Source organism: Loxodonta africana, chromosome 23 (genome assembly GCF_030014295.1).
Source record: "Loxodonta africana isolate mLoxAfr1 chromosome 23, mLoxAfr1.hap2, whole genome shotgun sequence".
In the NCBI taxonomy this organism is placed as follows: Eukaryota; Metazoa; Chordata; class Mammalia; order Proboscidea; family Elephantidae; genus Loxodonta; species Loxodonta africana.
In genome coordinates, this window is record NC_087364.1 from 59,307,990 (window position 1) to 59,327,666 (window position 19,677).

Below are 19,677 nucleotides of genomic sequence, written 5' to 3' on the forward strand. Positions count from 1 at the left end.
GTGTTGCTTTATGCTCTTGCGAGTTGTTTAAACATCTTAAAGAAAGTGAAGGATTTACTTCAACACTGGTTTTTGAACATTTTTTGACCCTGAACCACAGTAAAAACTGTTTCACCGAGAGACCTAGCTCACACACACACATATAAAACAGAAACAAAAGTCTTCCTTGTAACGCATTTGGATATTTTGTCTTCTGTTTTGTTTTATACTGTCATGTGAAACCAACGCTGGTCTTGATCCACTAAGTAACGGGTTCTGACCCACAGTTAGAAGCGCTGTACTAAAGGTTTTGTTGGGAAGTGGGGGAGCATAGGGCCCTGGATGGCTGGGGGGCAGTGAGGAAACAGGGGATGTGGCCCTCAAACATTACACAGGGAGCCTCAAAGATGAACGTTTCTTAATTGCCAGGGGCAGATTCTCTGAGAAATGATTCAGGAGGAAGAAAGACAAATAATAATTCCAAATTCAGATTCCTCAAATGAGTGAGAATATGCCAACGGATCTAATATGCCAGGCTGGATCTAAACCCCATACAATTAACATAAAGTAACACAATGCAGCCAAAAATTAGAAATCAAACATTTATTGCATCTGTAGTATATATCAGATATTGCACTTAGCACTTAGCAGTTTACTTGGGATTACTTTTTGGCGACTAGACTATATTTCTTAGCCTGTAACACCACCCTGAGACTGGACCATGTGTGCATGGTGGCAGTAGGGTTACAGCTGCAGTATCTTATTTAATCTGTATAAAAACCCATGAAGAGGTATTATTTTTCGTGTCTTCAGGTGAAGAAAAGGAAGTTGAGACAGGCTCAGTAACCTTAAGGTCATACGGTGGAGCTGGAACTGGAACATAAGCCTTTCAATCCCCAAAGCACAAGATCTTAACAACTCCGTGACCAAAGATGATTTCCCATATAAATAACATCAGCTAAGAATAAAAGACTTAGGAATAAATTTATCAAAAGGAATGTAAGACTTGTGCACTGAAAACATTTTTTTAAAGAAATTAAAGATCTAAATAAATGGAAAGACATTCCATGTTCACAGATTGGAAGGCTTACTATTGTTAAAATGGCAATACTCCCCAAACTGATCTAGAGATTCAACACGATCTCTACCAAAATCCCAGCTGGCTCTTTTGCAGAAATTGAGGAGTTGATCCTGAAAAATTATATGGGAATGCAAAGAATCCAGAATAGCCAAAGCAATCAATAATCTTGAAAAACAACAATGTTGGTGGACTCAACACTTCTCTGTTTCAAAACTTATTACAAAGCTACAGTAATCAGAACAGTGTGGTACTGGCACAAAGATAGACATATATCAATGAAATGGGTAAGAGTCCAGAAAGAAGCCCTAACATTTATGGCCAGTTTATTTTTACACAGGGGCTAAGGCAATTCAGTGGGAGAAAGAAGAGTCTGTTTTTAGTAAACTTTTTATTTTAGAATGGTTTTAGATTTGGAGAATTACTGTGAGAATAGTCTTTTCAACAAATGCTTTAAGAACTGGTTATCCACGTGAAAAGAATGAATTTGGACACCTACCTAGATCACACCATAAACAAAAATTAATTCAAAATGGATCCTGGACCCAAATGTAAGAACTAAATCCGTAAAACTCTTAGAAGAAAACCCAGGGGTAAATCTCCGTGACCTCAGGATAAAAAAAAAAAATCCATTGCCACCGAGTGGATCCGACTCATAGCGACCCTGTAGGACAGAGTAGAACTGCCCCATATGGTTTCGAAGGAGCAGCTGGTGGATTCGAACTGCCCACCTTTTGTTAGCAGCTGAATGCTTAACCACTGCACCACCAGGGCTCCAACCTTGGGTTAGGCAGTAGTTTCTATATATGACACCAAAAGCACAAGCAATAAAAGAGAAGATTGATAAGTTGGACATCATCAAAATTAATTTTTTTTTTTGTACTTTAAAGAAAACTATCAAGAAGGTGAAAAGACAATCCATAGGAAATGGAGAAAATATTTGTAAAATATATGTCTGATTAGGAACCCAGCATGTATAAAGAACTCCTATAACTCAAAAAAAAAAAAAAATGCAATTTAAAAATTGGCGAAGGATTTTAATAAACAGTTCTCCAAAGAAGATATATAAATGGTCAATAAGCACATGAAAAGATGTTCAACATCTTTAGTCACTAAGCAAATACAAATCAAAACCATAATAAGATACCACTTCGCACCCAGTAGAATGGCTGTAATAAAAATGACAGACAATAACAACTGTTGGCAAGGATGTGGAGAAATTGAAACTATCATGCATTGCTGGTGGGACTATAAAATAATGTTGCTATTTTGGAGTACAGTTTGACAGCTCCTCAAAACAGTTTTACAGTTCCTCAAAATGCTGAGCATGGAGTTACCATATGACCTAGCAATTCCACTTCTTGTTATCTACCCAAGAGAAATGAAAACATACATTTACACAAAAACTTGTACACACGTATTCATAGCAGCATTCCTCCTAATAGCCAAAAAGTGGACACAGCTCACATGTTCATCAGCTGGTGTATGGATAAACAGAATGTGGTGTATCCGTACAACCGAGTATTGTTGTTATGTGCCATCAAGTCATTTCTGACTTATGGAGACCCTATAGGACACAATAGAACTGCCCCCATGGGGTTTCCTAGGCTGTAATCGCTGGGTAATCTTTACTCAGCCATAAAAAGGAAAGAAGTGTTGATACATGCTACGTTGTATACGAATTGCAAAAGCATCATGCTAAGCGAAAGAAGCCAAAGACCACATGTTATATGATTCCATGTACATGAAATGTCCAGAATAGGCAAATCTATAGAGATGGAAAGCGGCTTAGTAGTTGCCTAGGGCTGGGGAAGGAGGGAAGAATGGGAGTGACTGCTAATTGGTACAAGTTTTCTTTTGGGGATGATAAAAAATATTCTAAAATTAGATTATGGTGATGGTCACACACTCCTGTATACTAAAATCCATTGAATTGTACATTTTAAGTAGGTGAAATTTGTAGTACCTAAATTATATCTTAACGAAGCTATTTAAAAAAAAAAACCAGTAAATGAGAGAAATCGGAGGCACAAGCTTAGACAAGTCTTTCAAGGATTTCTTGACCCATGAAGTTTTTATTAAAAAAGAGAAGAGCACCAGTTTATAACCGCATTTATTGTAGCAAGGCCGGAGGATTCCCCGGGCGGGGTACGGTCGTAATTTAGTTACTTCTCTGTAGCCTCCAGTAGCTGTTTTGCCCAGTTCCCTGATTTTTATCCTCACGGTTAGAATCAAGCCCAGAGAACAACACAAGGCAAGGATCTGCATCTCACTTAAGTTTGCCCATCATTTCTGCTGCTTCTTTTCTTTTTCTGTGTAGATTATCCTGATCCCATAAGGTAGACTGAAGAAATCATCAGCCTTTGTTCATCTTATTAGAGAAACAAATACCTGTGTATGTGAAGCACTGAGCCTCTGGAGAGACAGAGTGGGGAGGTGCCCAGAGGCATTTTCTGCAGAGGGAAGAAAAGAATAAACAAGGCTGCTGCCAAAAATGCCTGGAACTTAAGCCACTTTCCTCGGTCCAAGGTCAGGCTCTCAGTGGACACTGACAGTGAATCTAAGCAGTTGTTCCTGCTCCCTTGGTTAAAAGCATGTGGTCTTTTCCCTTCTGAAATTCACCTCTACTAATTCCACCTGCTGAGGGATTCAGACCCTGTGGAAAAAGTGTAATTCCTCAGAGTGACAACTGGCTGAGCTCCCAGGAACACGGTAACTACACAATGTCCCTGAGCCATTAGAGACAGATTTCCTGAGCCTAGAAGAGCAGTCTCCTGTGACCATATGCCCTGCCCACAGTAGGAAGGAAAGCTGTGGTGTGGCATTATTCAAGAGTCCACCAACACCTCCCTCCCCGCTTCTGCAAACCAAAAGCCAAATTTGTTGCCGTGGAGTTGATTTCGACTCATAGTGACCCTATAGGACAGAGTAGAACTGCCCTATAGGGTTTCCAAGGAGCAGCCGGTGAATTTGAACTGCCCACATTTTGATTAGCAACCTAACCTCTTAACCACCGCGCCATCAGGGTCCCCCTTGTCTGCAAAGGGCTGGAAATTCCTGGCTTTTGTCTTCTTTTTGGAATGAGACATGAAGCCTAGAAGAATCCTGGAAAAGTACAAACCACAGAATCATAAACCAGAGAGGGAGAAGGGGCCTTCCAGGCCATCCTTCCCCATAAGCGGGTGTTCTCCTCTTGTCACGCCTCCTCACGTTTGCTGGAACACAGACACTGACAGGACCCTCACTGAGTCTCAAGAAGCAGCTGATTCCCGGTAAGGCAAGGCCTACCGTTTTCAGGTCCAGACCTGCTCCCTGTCACTCCCAGCCCCACCTCCTACTCTTAAATTGCACCATAGTTCCAACTTCTTTTCTGGGTCTTGGGGTGTTTGAGAGCACTATCATGCCTTTCTTCCCTTTAGTCTTCTTGCCCGCCCAAGATCTGTGCCTGTAGCTGTGCTGACCCTCCACCCATGCCCATAAGGCCAGGGGGCAATAAAGATAAACCCAGCCTAGCTACCTCTGAGCTTCTGTCCACCTTGGCTCCCTTACCCGCCACAGGTCTGCATCTACCAGACTTCCCTGGCTTTGTCTTCTGGTTCTGACTCCTCATGTCTGCTTGGACCTGATGACAGACTCTAGGCCACTCTGGATAACCCACCCTCTTGCCCAAGCCCAGGACCTGGTGTAGACCTGTCAAGGGACAAAACATTTCTAATTATTCCAACATTTCCTTGTTGGATTTCCTTTCAGTTCCCATCATTATCCTTACTCCCTTAGCCTGGACAGGCTGCCTTTGATGAATGTTCATTCATTCACTCCAGTCACTTAACATATTGGTTAAGTGTAGAAGATTTGAGGTCAAAGGATCTGGGCTCCACCACTAAATAGCTGTGAGGCCTTAGGGGAGTGTCTTAACCTCTCTGAGCATTCATTTCCTCATCTATAAAACTGGGAATAATAATAGCACCTACCTCATAGCTTTGTTGTGATAATAACAATAAATGAGATAATGCTCATAAAGCATTTAGCATGGTGGCTAGAACATATGCCATAAGTATTCAGTGTGTGTTCTCTACTATTTTTGTTTTTAAATTATCATTCGTTCACTCATCATGTATTTACTGAGCCCTGTAGTGTAGTGGTTAAGAGCTAAGGCTGCTAACCAAAAGGTCAGCAGTTTGGATCCAAGAGGCACTCCTTGGAAACCCTATGGGGCAGTTCTACTTTGTCCTATAGGGTCGCTATGAGTCAGAATCGACTCCATGGCAACGGGTTTGGTTTTTGGGTTTTTTTTTTTTTTTTTGGTGTCAGGCACTGGGATGCAAAGAAACCTCTTTAAAAAGTGATGTTTTCTTAAGTCTGGAAAGAGGGAACTCATATTGGCAGCCAGAGAGCAGAGAGCTGCCGCTATAGCACAAAGAGGAGAATGGACACTTGTCACCAGGCACCACCCAGGGAGGGTGCCAAGAGTGCCTTCCATCTTCTCACATCTCTTTTAATACCACCGCGACTGCCTGGGTAAGGCAGACACCCCAAGGTAGAAGGGTGATGTGGAGGGGGAATGGGAAGTCCCCAGAGAAACACCCTCGCCTGCTTCCCTCTTTGACGGAGATCAGCCATGCCTCTGCCATGCAGGAGGGTGGACCTCCCTTGGGAGGCCTTGTTGACTCTGCCTGGGACTGTTCCGGAAGTAGGAAGGAGACCGGGGGTGGTAGGCGGCAGGAATGTTCTCCTGGCCTGCTGCTCAGAGCTGGCGAGTGTGCCGAGAGGAGGGCCTCTGGACTTCAAAGGCTCCTTTTGTCCCTTCCGAGTGGCAGGGCAGCCCGGCCGGCCGCTGGCGATGACTCAGGCCTGGCCCTGACGTCACCCACGCCCGGCCACTGGCCTCCCTCTGCAGCCAGGAAACTGGGGAGTGGCACTCGCAGCTGCAGCAAATCTCAAAATAAGGAGGCAACTACCTCTCTGCTGCCCACCTCCCCACAGCACACCTTTCTTTTCTTTCCTTTCCTTTTTTTTTTAGCCTCCTGGAAGGTTTTACTTGTAGATCAACTTTCAAAATGTAGGAAGTCAGAATGGGTGACATCATCAGAAAAATATGTGGAGCTGATCTCAACAAGAAGTGAAGAACTCAGAGCAAGAAAGTGGTTATAACTCCTGAGCCCAGGGAGCTGGCAGCGTCTGGGCTTCAGAGGAGCCCGCGCCACGGAGTAAGTGAAGGCCCACCCCTCACCCCTCACCCCTCACTCAGCGCCTTTCACTGTGGGGCGCCATCTTGTTCCCTGACACCTGAGGCCTGGCAGGCCCCTGCCTGGACATGGCTGACCCAGAAGGGGGGAGTGGGGGCTGCAGTGGGACACTCTCCAATACAGTCCCAGAGGGACCTGATCTCTCTCCTCTCCTCAGGACAAGACAGGAACGCATTTCCTCTTCCCCTGCTGGCCCCAAAAAGGCTGAAACCCTGGGGAAAGTGGCCCAACTGGTGCCTTACCCTGTCAGCCCTCTGGTTCTGCCTCCTCTTCTTCTTCCTCCTCCTCCCGCCTTAGCACTCTGTTGTGGACTGCTGGAATGTTTGTTCAGAGTTCTGAAATGTTTACTTCCTGGATTTCAGACAGAGTGATCAGATACAAAAACAAACTCTGTTCTAGACAAGTACGTGTCCTGTGCTGTCAAATGTTATTTTGACGCATAACCTGGTAAAAGATGGCAGCCCTGGTAAGAAAATGTCCACCACCCTGTCTATAGACGGCTTATTTTCATTCCTACTTATGCCATCGCATTTGGGATAATACTAAACGTGAAGAGAGATTATAATGTGCCTCTGGTGTCTGTTTTAACTTCCTCTACAAAATCTCAGGTCTTTGCAGAGCCTATAATTTTACAAGTTCTGAGAGTCCCTACCTAAGAAAGTTAAGTTCGCGAGAGAAAAGTTTTAACGTGTACATAGGCACTGCAGAGCACGTAGGCACGGAAATCATACGAAGCATCCCCTGAGCTAGGATCTAGTCCTTGTGGCTCTTACTTAGCAGAGTAGATCTGTCCTGTATAAATTCTGTGTTAAAATGATTGGGAGGGGTAGGTATTGGAAGGTGAATCTTGTTTTAAAGGCAGTAAGGAAGCTTGTTATTTACTGAAAAACAATGACGTATTGCTTTGTAAACTGGTAACACCACACTCTCATACATCTGTTTTGCAGGTCTTATTTTTTACTTTTTGTTTCATTTTAATATATCGGTTGTCTCGACGTGTCGTGCCACTGTCCTGCTGTTCTGACTGCAAGGTCTAAATGCTGTGACCACTGATTTGGTGAGTGTCATTTGTCCCTAACGGCTGCTTAAATTTAAGTCTGCTAACTCTTCTTCTTGATTTATGATAAGATTTAACAAAAGGAGGAAGAGCTCAAGGACTTCTGCATAGAGTCATAACAACTGTATCAAAGAAGAGGTGTATTAGTTAGAATAGGCAAATTGCTGTAATAAATAAACCCAAAATGTATAATGGCTCAAACCAATGCAAGTTTATTTCTTGTTCATGTCACAGTACAGGCCAATGGGGCAACTCTCTTTCATTCACAGACACAGATTGAGAGAGACCCTTCCTTCTACAAGATGTGGTTTTCAAGATCACCTGGGGTTGTCTCAACTCTCTGGTGAAAGAGGAAAAGAACATGGAGAAGTGCACATGAGAGGTTTTTACGGACCAGGCCTAGAAATGGTGCATGTTACTTGTAGTCACGTTCCACTGGCTAAGACCCAGTCACATGACTGTGTCTAACCGCAAAGGGTTCTGGGAAATGTAGTCCCTGGCTAAGCAGCAACTTCTCAGTGACAGCTCTGGAGAGTTTCTGAAGAACAGGGAGTCCTCTCTGGCACAGCATATACAGGACTTAGAGAGGCTCAAGGATAAGGTAGCAGAATGAAGCAGAGGGAGAAGTAAAAAATTATCATTGATTTAGAATCCACTAACTGACATTAACTGACACTAGGAAACTCTGGTGGCGTACTGGTTAAGAGCTATGGCTGCTAACCCAAAGGTCAGCAGTTCGAATCCCCCAGGCACTCCTTGGAAGCCCTATGGGGCAGTCCTACTCTGTCCTTTAGGGTCGCTATGAGTTGGAATCAACTCAAAGGCAACGGGTTATGGGTTAACTGACACTCTGGAGCCCCAGTGGTACAGTGGTTAAGTCCTCAGCTGCTAACCAAAAGGTAGGCAGTTTGAACCCACCAGCCACTCTGCAGGAGAAAGATGTGGCAGTCTGCTTCCATAAAGTTTATGGCCTTCCAAGACAATTCTGCTCTGCCCTAGAGGGTCACTATGAGTCAGAATCAACTTGAAGGCAGTGGGTAGGTTAACTGACACTCTTAGATAACATCTGGCCATGTGGGCAAGAAGCAGTGGGTGAGATTACTCAAGACACCCTCTGTTCATTCCAACCCTGAACCTTTACATGAGGGCCACGGTGTTGCCAGTGGCCAGTGAAAACAGGGTGACCGTTGTTCCCCATGTTTTTTTTTTCTTCTGGGGTCTTCTTGGCCTGAAATTGTTTTGGCTTTGTCTCCTGTCGTCAGATATAATTACCTTAGTTGGAATTGTCTGACAGAATTCTCTCCCTTAACCTTAACCCCAGTGGTCTATAGGAAAGTTTGACTTAGCTCATGGTTCTGTGTGCTCCTGGGGGTTTTGGGAAGCTACCCTGCCTGATCTGCTCCAGGGCTTAGGACACTTTTTAATTTGGAGGAAAAAATCCCTGACTAAGGTGGGATCTTCAAATCAAGGTTTTAGAGAAACATGTAAAAGTAGATTTTTAAAAAGGCTCAGGCTGCAGAGATTAATACTATCCAAAGGATTTTCTTTCTTTTTTTAGTTTTTTGAGGGATTGGGGCTAGAATTAGGGTTAGGATCAGTGCTAGGGTTAGATTTTGGAGTAGGGTTGGGGTTAAATTTAGGCTAGCTAGAGCTAGGGTTATTGTTAGGTTTACAGTTAGGATTAGGATTAATGTTAGCTACCCAAAGGATTTAATATATAATTTTAGCTTTGTCTCTTCAGGAAAGGTTTCAGAACACTAACTAAAATAATGAGTGGTGAGGTTATAAGACTTGTTTGGAGAACTCTTAACTAATTTTATATCTTATGTAGTCTTTTAATCATCGTTGGTCTTGGTATAGTATTCCCCTCACTGGTAAATATCAGAGACCATTTGGTGGGTGCCTTATGGTGATCCCATTTTGAAGCCTCCAATAAAAATGGACTACAGCCTTCTCCTGAGAGGCCTGGTACCTACTTCCCTAGATTTGTTGTCTGGAGACAACATCAGGCTGAATAATATGGTGCCTGATAGAATGTTGCTCCTCGACTTGACATTTCTGGCACCCACACCCTGAAGAGCACGCATTGTCTCTTGTGTGGGGAGGCCTGATTTCTGGCTAGTCTGACACCGTGTTTCAGACCTCTGATGGAACCTGATGCTCAGCCTACTGTCCTGTTGCTGCTGCCTGGCCTGTTCCCAGTCTCTCACATCAGGAGTGGGCTGAGGAGGAGTGGGATAGAATGACAAGTTGATTTGTTCAAAGATGCCTCAACCTCTGAAAATCCATTTTCCTGGGTTGATGAGGGACTGAAAGTGTCTGATGAGCGAGGAGATGGGTGGATTAGTAGAGTCAGTTAAAGATAATACCAGGTTGAATGGGGGGAGGCAGTGCCTGCTAGAAGGGGACAGCCAAAGGGGTAAGTTGAGGAACAACTACAGTTGTCCTTCAATGTATGTGGGGGATTGCTTCCAGTAACCCCCATGAATACCAAAATCTGAGGCTGCTCGAGTCCCTTATATAAAATGGTGTAGTGTTTGCATATAACCTACGCATATCCTCCCATACTAAACCCAGTGTCGTCAAGTCGATTCCGACTCATAGCGACCCTATAGGACAGAGTAGAACTGCCCCATAGAGTTTCTAAGGAGCGCCTGGTGGATTTGAACTGCTGACCCTTATGGTTAGCAGCTGTAGCACTTAACTACTACGCCACCACAGTTTCATATAGTAATAGGTTTCAAAAGCCCAAGCTAAGTAGGTCCGGTGTTGCTGGAAGTCTCAGCCTAAGGAGAGTTAGCCAGGAAGAGCAGGGTCAGAGGCCACATTCAAGAAGGAAAAGTGTCAGGCTTCATTCAGTTGGGAGAATGTCTAGTCACAGCTTGTTAATTTCAACTGCTTTCTGATAATGACACTCCAGAGCGCTGAGTACGTAGGAGTTCACATGTGGGGGGCAGGGCGGAGGAGACTTCCTGATTTCTAGCTACACAGAATGGCCGGGGAGGTGTGTACCCCACCAAATCAAATCATCAGAATTTCACTACTGTCAACACAATGTTTGAAAGAAATCTGCAGCTCCCCATCACCATGCCACAGTGCTGATCTAGCATGCTAGGTGACCTCACAGACACACCAGCAAGGCTGGGGAAACAAACACAAATTTTGTAAATATTTTGGTATTCACTATTTTCAAAAAAGCAGCAAAGCAGACTTTGTGGGAAAAGTCAGACTTTCTTGGGTTCCCGTCACATTAATTATATCTATATATTTCTTAGTTTTAATTACACATGAGAGGTATAATTCAAACTGGGGCACCATGGTCTTTTCAGGGCTTAGGTCATGTAGAGATCTTAGCCAGGCCCTGCTGGTCCATGATGGGCAGATGTGGACTGAGCATAGGAGTCAGACACAGGCAGAGCCTAGACCCACTGGTTATTTTTAACCTCAGAGGTTATGTAGTTGTCATAGCACAGAAGTGCAAGCCCCCTTCTCACCCCGGCTCAGCATTATGAATATTCTGTTATCCCTTTAGCGGGCTTTGCAATAAGGCCACGTCATATTCACCGAAGCTAAGAATTCACAGTGACAAGACATCATCATTTCTTATGCTGAAACCCCCTAATTTCTTGTTAAGAACCAACTTGGAAAACACCACACTGAAGACTTCAGGGTTTTGTTTTTAACTCAAGAGGCCTCTGGTTTTCATCAGAACTTTAAAGCTTCCTCCTACCTTCTAAGTGGTACTTTTTAAAACATATAAAGCTGAGACTGTCAGAATAAATAAGATAATATCTGTGGGGTTTGAACAACTTAGAAAAGTGCCACATTAAGTCAAGGTGATGATGAAGATAATTACCATAATCATTGTCAGCATTAGTGTTTTGATTTTTAATATTGTGATTATCATTATTTTATTTTATTTTTTGTCTTTCTAAATTGACTTTCCTCTGGGATCCCTTAGTACCACTTTCTAACTAACTGAAGCATGTGGTATAAAAATTTCAAGGATATTTGGAAAGATTTGCCTCTAGGCCAGAAGCCTAACTGAAAGGCTTCTAATCTTATTCAGAGATAGGTTTGACCCAGGGTTTGCAGAACTCTCTGAGGAAGAATGTATTTGAGCCATCTCTGGATCAAAAAGATGCCTCCTGGCATTCTATGGGGCTTTAGCGCTTTGGCCTGCGGAGGCTTTGAAGCTGCCTCATGGAAGCATGAATGTTGGGTGGTGCCTCCCAAGCTAGAGTGGAGCCCATTGTCTCTATCTAGAAGCCCCTAATCATGCGATCTGCCAGCTGAATGTTACAACGGGGAGAGGAAACATGTTGTACATGGAGGCAACAAACATGCGCTTAACCCAAGAGCAATAAAGAAGGTGCCATTTCAAATGCAAACCATCATCAGTGCCATGGGTCCTCAAATGTAGCAAGGAAAATAGAATCTAGTGAAAAGGACTTTCTCACTGGCCCACGTTTCTTTGTATCAACTATATCAAAGAACCTTCTAAAAGGCGGAGTAGCTTAATTCACCCCAGGCACAGGGCTAGTCCATCCTGAGTCCTGTGGCAGCAGCCATGTCGTGAGTGAGCTAGACTGTCAAGAGGCCCTCTCTCCCCTCTGTTTCACTCTATGTGAGGTGAACTCCTTTTCTTTTTAAAATTTGATAACTGTTTTTCAATTAAAAAGAGTCATGGTTAGTCACTGCAAAATCTGCAAGATAAAGGAAAATATAAAGAAGCAAACAAAAGTTACCGGTAGTCCAACAACCGAGTAACAACTCAATATTTTGATGGATTTCTTTCCGTTTTTTTCTGTATGTATTCTTCTTTTAAAACTGGTTGAGATGGTATTTTATGTGCTTTTCCCCCCTGCTTACCACTATGTTGTGAACATTTTTTCCAAGTCACTAAATGATCTTTGGAAACTTGATTTTGAATGCCTGTGGTTCCATAGCAGGGATATATCTTAATTTGTCCATTAATTTTTTGATGGACATTTTGATTGCCTTTGGTATTCTGCTATTATAAATATGTAAACATTCTTATAGATAAATCTTTGTGAACATCTTAGGGAAAGCTCTTTGAAATAGAATTGTTAGGTCAAACGATATGAATGTTTTCAAAGATTCTAGTGCATATTGGTAACTTATTCACCAGAAACATACCAGTGTCTGTTTCAAAGCCCTGGTCCTCTGCAGTTTCCCGTATTAAAATGCAAGCTTCTAAGCTCTCATGACATCAGAAGCCCTGGGGTTGAGGCCCTGGAATCTGTATTTTGATACAAAAACCCAAACTACACCCATTGCCGTTGAGTTGATTCCAACTCATAGTGACCGTATAAAACAGAGTAGAATTGCCTTATAGGGTTTCTAAGGCTGTAAATCTTTACAGAAGCAGACTGCTACATCTTCCTCCCAAGAAGCAGCTGGTGGTTTCAAAGCAGGTGGTGGTTTCAAACTAGCGACCTTTTGGTTAGAAGTTGAGTGCTTTAACCACTATGCCACAACAACTCCTCATGACCCTATAAACTAAAACTAAAAAAAAACAAACCCATTGCCTTTGAGTCGATTGTGACCCATAGCGACCCTATAGGACAGAGTAGAACTGCCCCTTAGGGTTTCCAAGGACTGGCTGGTTGATTTGAACAACCAACCTTTTGGTTAGCAGCCATAGCTCTTAACCACTGTGCTACCATGGCTCCCATTAAAACCTGTTGCCCTCAAGTTGATTTTAACTCATACACACCCTGTAGGACAGAGTAGAACTGCACTATAGGGTTCCAGGAAGCGGCTGGTAGATTCAAGCTGCCCACCTTTTGGTTAGCAGCTGAGCTCTTAACCACTGTGCCACCAGAGATCCAGTGACCCTATACACCCACCCAATTCTTAGGCACATTAAAGCTTGAGAACTATTAATATACTTGAGTCAATTCAGCAAACACCTGGAACTACTCTATCTAAACTAGAATTTAACTGAAAGGCTTTTTTTGGCTTCTGAATTTAGGTTTTCCCTTAATCATGGAATAGCATTACAAGTAGAAAGATCAGCTATGTGGTCAGGAAACCTTACTATAAATATCAGATAAATGAGACCCAGAATGGCTCACTTACTTCCTTGGGTCATCCAGAGATTTAATGGCAGAGGTAGAACTAGAACTTCAGTAGACAGAGGGCTCAGATCTACCCAAATAACCTCTGGGTACCAGACACAAGGCACCAGCAAGAAGACTAACCCTTGAAATGACCCCCTGCCTCAGCCAAGGAACTGCCTTCTGATAGGCGAGGCCGTACCTCAGGATATAAATAGGCAGCCCAGACCGAATGATAGGCATAGGTGCCCATCTTGGTCACCTAATGAGGTCATATCACTGTGTGCCCTGAGCCTGGAGGTGGTAGCACTGACGCTAAACCTAGGAGGGCATAGAGCAGCCACAGAGAGAATACCTGCAAGATATAAGCCACAAGAGCAGACTAGGAGGTGAGGTCCAGAGTCAGAAGCCGGGGAGTGGAGCAAGAACAGGGCAAGTGCAAGACTCACATTTGTGGGCAAATTTTAGGCCAAGGCAGGCATGAGTTAAAGAGAAGACAAAGCCAGAGGTGGGGGGCGGTGCAGTGGATTTATCCTCAAGGATGGAGTCCCATTGCGTAACTTCACAGCCAGAGCAGGTGCCTGCCTCTTTAAATCTGAAAGGTGCTGTGTGTGGGACAGGCTTCTGATAGTGGGTCATTAGGAGCACCTGGCTGAAGGAAGAGCGATGGGCCAGAGGAAAGGGACCTGAAAATGGAAATATAGAGAACAGTGGAAACAAACAATTACAGCAGAGAACAGAGCCAACAAATAACAGCCAAACATTTTAAGATTCTCACCACCTTCTAAGAGGAAGCGTGACTCTCCATGCCGTCCGCATGTTGCTATCATTGTTACTTGTCCTCAGCCGGTTCCAACTCATAGCCACACCATGTATGTCAGAGTCGAAACTGTGCCCCATAGGATTTTCAAGGCTGTGACCTTTTGGAAGCAGATCACCAGGCCTGTCTTCCGAGGCACATTTTCAGCTGGTAGTTGAGCACTTAACTGTTTGTGCCACCTCTGCATAACCCTGTTGAACCCATCAGACCATGCCCATGGATCACCTGATAGTATATGACTGCCCCGTCCTTCCGCTTATTCCTCTGCCTCTACTCTGGAGGGCCACCATTGCGTTATTTGACTTTCAAGTTCTGTGTCCACAAACTGCTCAGCAACCTTCAGTCCCCAGTTCAGGTTCTATAAATTACCATTTAGATCCCTCCATGCCCACATCTCTGTCCATCCCCCCTAGATGGCACCAGGTAAAGCACAAGAGCTAGAACCCAAAGGAGAACCTCAGCTGTACCCATCGTGCACACTTCAGTACCAGGGAATTTTCCTATGATCACCCAGCTTCACCGCCTCTGCATGGTCTCTGATATCTCATGGCCATCCCCATTTAGGATTGCTTCTCTCTTGATTCTTTGTCTCCTGGTCCAAATGTGACACTAGTGTAATAATGAATATGGATTCTGGGAATGTCTACAACATCCCTTGAATCAGGGTACAACAGATGGAGGGTGACTTTCTAAGCAGTTCTAGTCATCACTATCCTATTTGACTTGTGCAAATTCATCTTCTTGATGTCCTACACAACTTCCTTAGCCGAGACATCTTCTGATATGTATATGAAGTTCTAATTGCTCACAGGACCTGGATCTCTGGGCCAAGAAGGTCTATTTGGGTGGTGACATCAGTGCCTCCAGATCTAACCCCCCAGGAGGTAGAAATAAGAGTTCCATGACATCCATCCAGACAAGGTGTTCACATACAGCTGGAGAGTTGTGAATGATTATAGCGTAGATGTCCAAGAATGAAAAGTGTTCAGTGGATCCTAAGATTTGACAAGTGCTACTACTGTGGTTCCAGCCTCACCTGTCTCTGGCCAAAGCTACACCAATCAACAGAGAAAACTCTTCCCTCTTCTTCTCTGGTCCCGGACTCTTGCGAACACACACTTTCGTGGAAACTTGTGTCTCCAATCAGCCAAGAAGGACATCAGTCACGAGCAGGATGGACCTGAGGACCCTGACCAGGCAAACTCTGTCTTTTCCCTGACAGAACAAATTAAGCCCCCCCAAAATACGTGTTGGAATCCTGACCCATATACCTGTGGATGTAATCTAATGTAATCACTTCCCATAATGCAATCTAGTGTAATATAGCCAGTCAGTCAGTTGAGGTCATACCAGTGTAGGTTAGATTCTAAATCTTTTCACTTTTGAGTTATGAAAAGGGCAGATTAGACACAGAGGCATGCAGACACAGGGGGAAAATAGACATATCTGACGATAATGGAGGCAGATACATCTACAAGCCCAGGAAGCCTAAGAATGGCCGGCGGCTAGAAGCTGAAATAGATGAAGAAGGACCTCCCCCTAGAGCCGCATCCTGAAGTCAGACTTCTAGCCTCCTGAAATGTGAGAAAACAAATTTCTGTTCTCTAAAGCCACCGACTTGTGGTATTTCTGTCACAGCAGCACTAGGAAACCAAGACACTTCCCCACCCCATGGACTTAGAGGCATTGCCTCAAAGAGTCCTGGCATGGCGAGATGGTGATGTCCTACCACTGCAGCCAGGAGCAGCTGGGAAAACCTGAAGGCTCACTGCACATCAAGAGAGACTGCTATATTTTCCAACATTTTGATGCTCCAGCATCTAACTCTATGGGGCAGTTCACTCTGTCCTGTAGGGTCGCTATGAGTTGGAATCGACTTGACGGCAGTGGGTTTATCATCTAAATGCTAGATAGCCCAAGCTGGAACAGCGGGAGATCTCTGAGGTCACCTCACCTAATCTTCGAAGGCCCCGGACTTCACTGCCACTTGGCTGTGGACTATCAAAAGGAGCCCCTATCTACAGAGTCACTAGGAGTCAAAATTGACTCGACAGCAATGGGTTTAGGTTTTGGTATCTATTAAATGACTAAAATAAAAATACTGATGTTACCAAATGGTGATGAAGATGTGGAGAAACTGGTTCTCTCATATAGTGCTGGTGGAGATGTAAAAAGATACAGCCATTCTGGAAAACAGTTTTTAACAGTTTCTTATAAATCAAGCATACACCTTCCGTAAAACCCAACAATCCTACTCCTGGGTGTTTATCCTAGAGAAATTAAAACTTATATTCACACAAAAACCTGTACACAACTGTTTCTAACAGCTTTGTTTGTAACAGCTAAAAACCGGAAAGTGGCCGGATGTCCTTCAGTGGGCAGATGAGTCACAAACTGATACATCCATACCATGGAATACTACTCAGCAGTAAAAAAGCACACACACTCTATAGACAGCTTCAAAGGATCTCAAGGGTGTTATGTTAAGCAAAAAAAAAAAAAAATTAGAAAGGGTTACATACTGTATAATCCCATTTATATGACATTCTCAAAGTGACAACATTCTGGTGATGGAGTTGTAGCTGATCACTAGTTGCCGGGGGTGAGGGTGTAAAAACAAAGGAGTAGCACAGTGGAGTTTCTTTGTGGTGAGGGAATGAGCAGTTCTGTAACCTATATATGTGATAAAATTTCATAGAACTACACATACACACATGCAAGAGTGCATGAGAAATTGGTGGACTCCAAATAAGTCCTGTACCTGAGTTCATAGTATTGTACTAATGTCAATTTTTTGGGTTTGACAATGTACTACAGTTAGGTAAGGTATTATCATTGCGGGAGGCTGGGTGAAGGGTATCCAGGAACCTACTGTACAATTTTCGCAACTTTTTGTGAGTCTTAAATTATTTCAGAATAAAAAGTTACTAAAAGCAACTTTTAAAAAAGTTAAACGAAACAGCAGGGGGGAGTCTCCACCCCCAGGGAAGGGGGATTCAGCCACTGGCTTGTCTTTTATGAGCAACCCCTATTGCTTATTTTGCTCCCTTCTTATTTGTGGTTGGAAACCCTGGTGGCGTAGCGGTTAAGAGCTACAGCTGCTAACCAAAAGGTCAGTAGTTCAGATCCACCGGGCGCTCCTTGGAAACCGCATGGGGCAGTTCTACTCTGTCCTGTAAGGTTGCTTTGAGTCGGAATTGACTCACTGGCAACGGGTTTTTTTTGTTTTATTTATGGCTGGGCTTTTACAGGGTCCCCAGTGGCTCTGGCCTCATCCTCTGCTTCTCAGAGGCAGCCCATCTCCAGTCGAATCGAAGCTTAAGTATTCCTTTCCTCCTCCTGAGACTGTAACTTCAAAGCTACGTGAAGACTCAGAGATCTAAGAAATGGCCTCACGTTGAGAATCTAGGACAAATCGTCCTTCTCACCCCTGCACAGTAATTTGTCTGGAATGGCTCTTTATCTGGTCCACTCATCATACAGATTATTCTCTTCACCTTCACCCAATGGCCCTTCCTTTCATGGAAGGAGATTAACTCCTCTTTGCCCCCTTTCAGTCTCATTCGCTCAAGCACCTTCTTTGAACAGCACTGCTCTCTCTCTGGGCCATAGCTGAATGCTGCAGTGTGAGATGGCTGCCTGCCTCTGGAAGCATTTATGCATCTGTCAAACACCTTTCTGCCAGACTTGGCCCATGAGAAACAGTTTTGAAATGAAACTGGTGGTGAGCCGCCTGCGTTTGCAGTGTGGAATTGCACAAGGCCGTGGGCATTTAGGTCAAGGAGGACTCTCTGCGCTCACTACCATCATGGCCCGATCTTGGTGAAATCCAGGCTCTCTCTTGCACTGCCTTGCGCTGCGGAGCGGTCCCAGCATCACCTAAGATGGAGGCTGAGCATATGGTACTGAAGCTGATGTGGCATCCTTTCCGGATCTGACAATACGTTCACACATAAGCCACTGCCCCCAGGACTGGCCTCAGCCCCTAATTTCCTGCCATGCCTTATTTATTGGGGAGATGCATCAAGAGGCCATGGTGAGAGAGACTGAAGTATGCATTTCTTGGGCCTGATTGGAGGTGAGGGTGGTGTGCTAGAAGGGCGAAAATTTGAGTTGCTGACTCTAAGTGGGCGTTGGTGGATTTCCTAGTTTTGCACCTTTCGGTTTCAAAAACCATACTGAGCAACAGAAAATGAAACCTATTGCTTATTTTTAGCCACTCAAGCTAACTCAGGAGATTTTTCTTTGCAAACCAAATAGGATAAAGGCTACTTCAGCTGGCTGATTGACTTAATATAGCAATCAAGCCTGGTTCTCTGATACTTCTTAAGTGACGCTTTGTCCCTGGTGATATTTTGGCCATCACTTATTATTTTGCTTACAATTATATTTTAGTTGAGATTTTTTTTCTTTAATTAAATAAATATACCGTAACATTTTCTTCTGAGAGGAATTGGGAAATAAATGATAAGCCCTCTATTCTGGCATCCATTCATTGATTCACTTATTCCATAGCTCTTCATTAAGTATCCATTTAAACGACAGCTTGGAATTTGTCAAAATTGCGTCAGTGTATGGAATTGCCAAGAACAGAATACTAGACATTAAAGAAATCTGGCTTCTATCATGGTTGCTGGGGTCCTCAGGTATGACACTGACACTCTTTACACCTGATTTTCTCCCCTTTCAAAGAAAGGGTTTAGATGACATATCTAAAGTACCTTTCCCCTCCTGAATTTCTGTGAAACACGCTCTGCCACTGAGGGCCCAAGGAAATTGTTGAGGCACTTTCTGGAGGCAGTGGTGTCATTAGCAGGTTGCTCTTTTTTCTGTCTTCCTCTTTCCCTGTTCTGAGAGGGACAGATTTAAACAAAGCACCGTTGTCTGCTTGCCAGACAACTTGTTGCTCCACTTGGTAAGCCAGCGATTAAGTTCTTGGAAGACTTCCATAGGTGTTTCAGTCCCCAGGTCCATTCCTTAACTCATGGAACAAGTTTTTGAATTTTAGAAAGTAGTCTCATGATACAAAGCTGAGGATCCTGTTGGTAATGGTGGGGATAGGGAAACGCCCATCACGATTGGTGTTGGTGAATCAACAGCATATGCACAAAGATCCCCTCCACCACACCAGGCGATGCTCTAGGTGATAAGGGAGATAAAGATCTTGCAAGAGGCAAGCCATAGAGAAAGATAGATAGTTCATTGCAACACAAAATTTATTATGCTTTTCTCTTTAGTCCAAAAGAAAGGTTAAGACCCACTGAGGTTAGGCTGCTCTGGCTAAGAAGGGATACATGGCTGTGGCCCTTCTGAGCTGCAAAGTCATTCATCTGACAGAATAGGAAGCGAAAGAGTTTGTTCCCAGGTAGGGTCTTGGAACATTTGTTACCAGGGATGAAGAAAGAAATGAAGAG

The 19,677-nt window shown here is 43.9% G+C and overlaps 1 protein-coding gene across 9 annotated transcripts in view; it reads left to right on the forward strand.

The window, feature by feature from the left end:
- ZBTB38 (zinc finger and BTB domain containing 38) overlaps positions 1-19,677 on the forward strand; it is a 146,154-nt gene that overhangs the window by 44,301 nt on the left and 82,176 nt on the right. For 5 of the 9 annotated variants that reach the window (XM_064275513.1, XM_064275509.1, XM_064275514.1 and 2 more), the window contains exons 1-2: positions 5,625-6,264; positions 7,251-7,360. The gene's annotated coding sequence lies outside the window, so the exon portion shown is untranslated. Of the gene's footprint in view, positions 1-3,600; positions 3,770-4,310; positions 4,330-5,622; positions 6,265-7,250; positions 7,361-19,677 lie in introns of those variants that run through there. The other 4 variants (XM_064275511.1, XM_064275512.1, XM_064275510.1 and 1 more) reach the window with 4 other exon arrangements.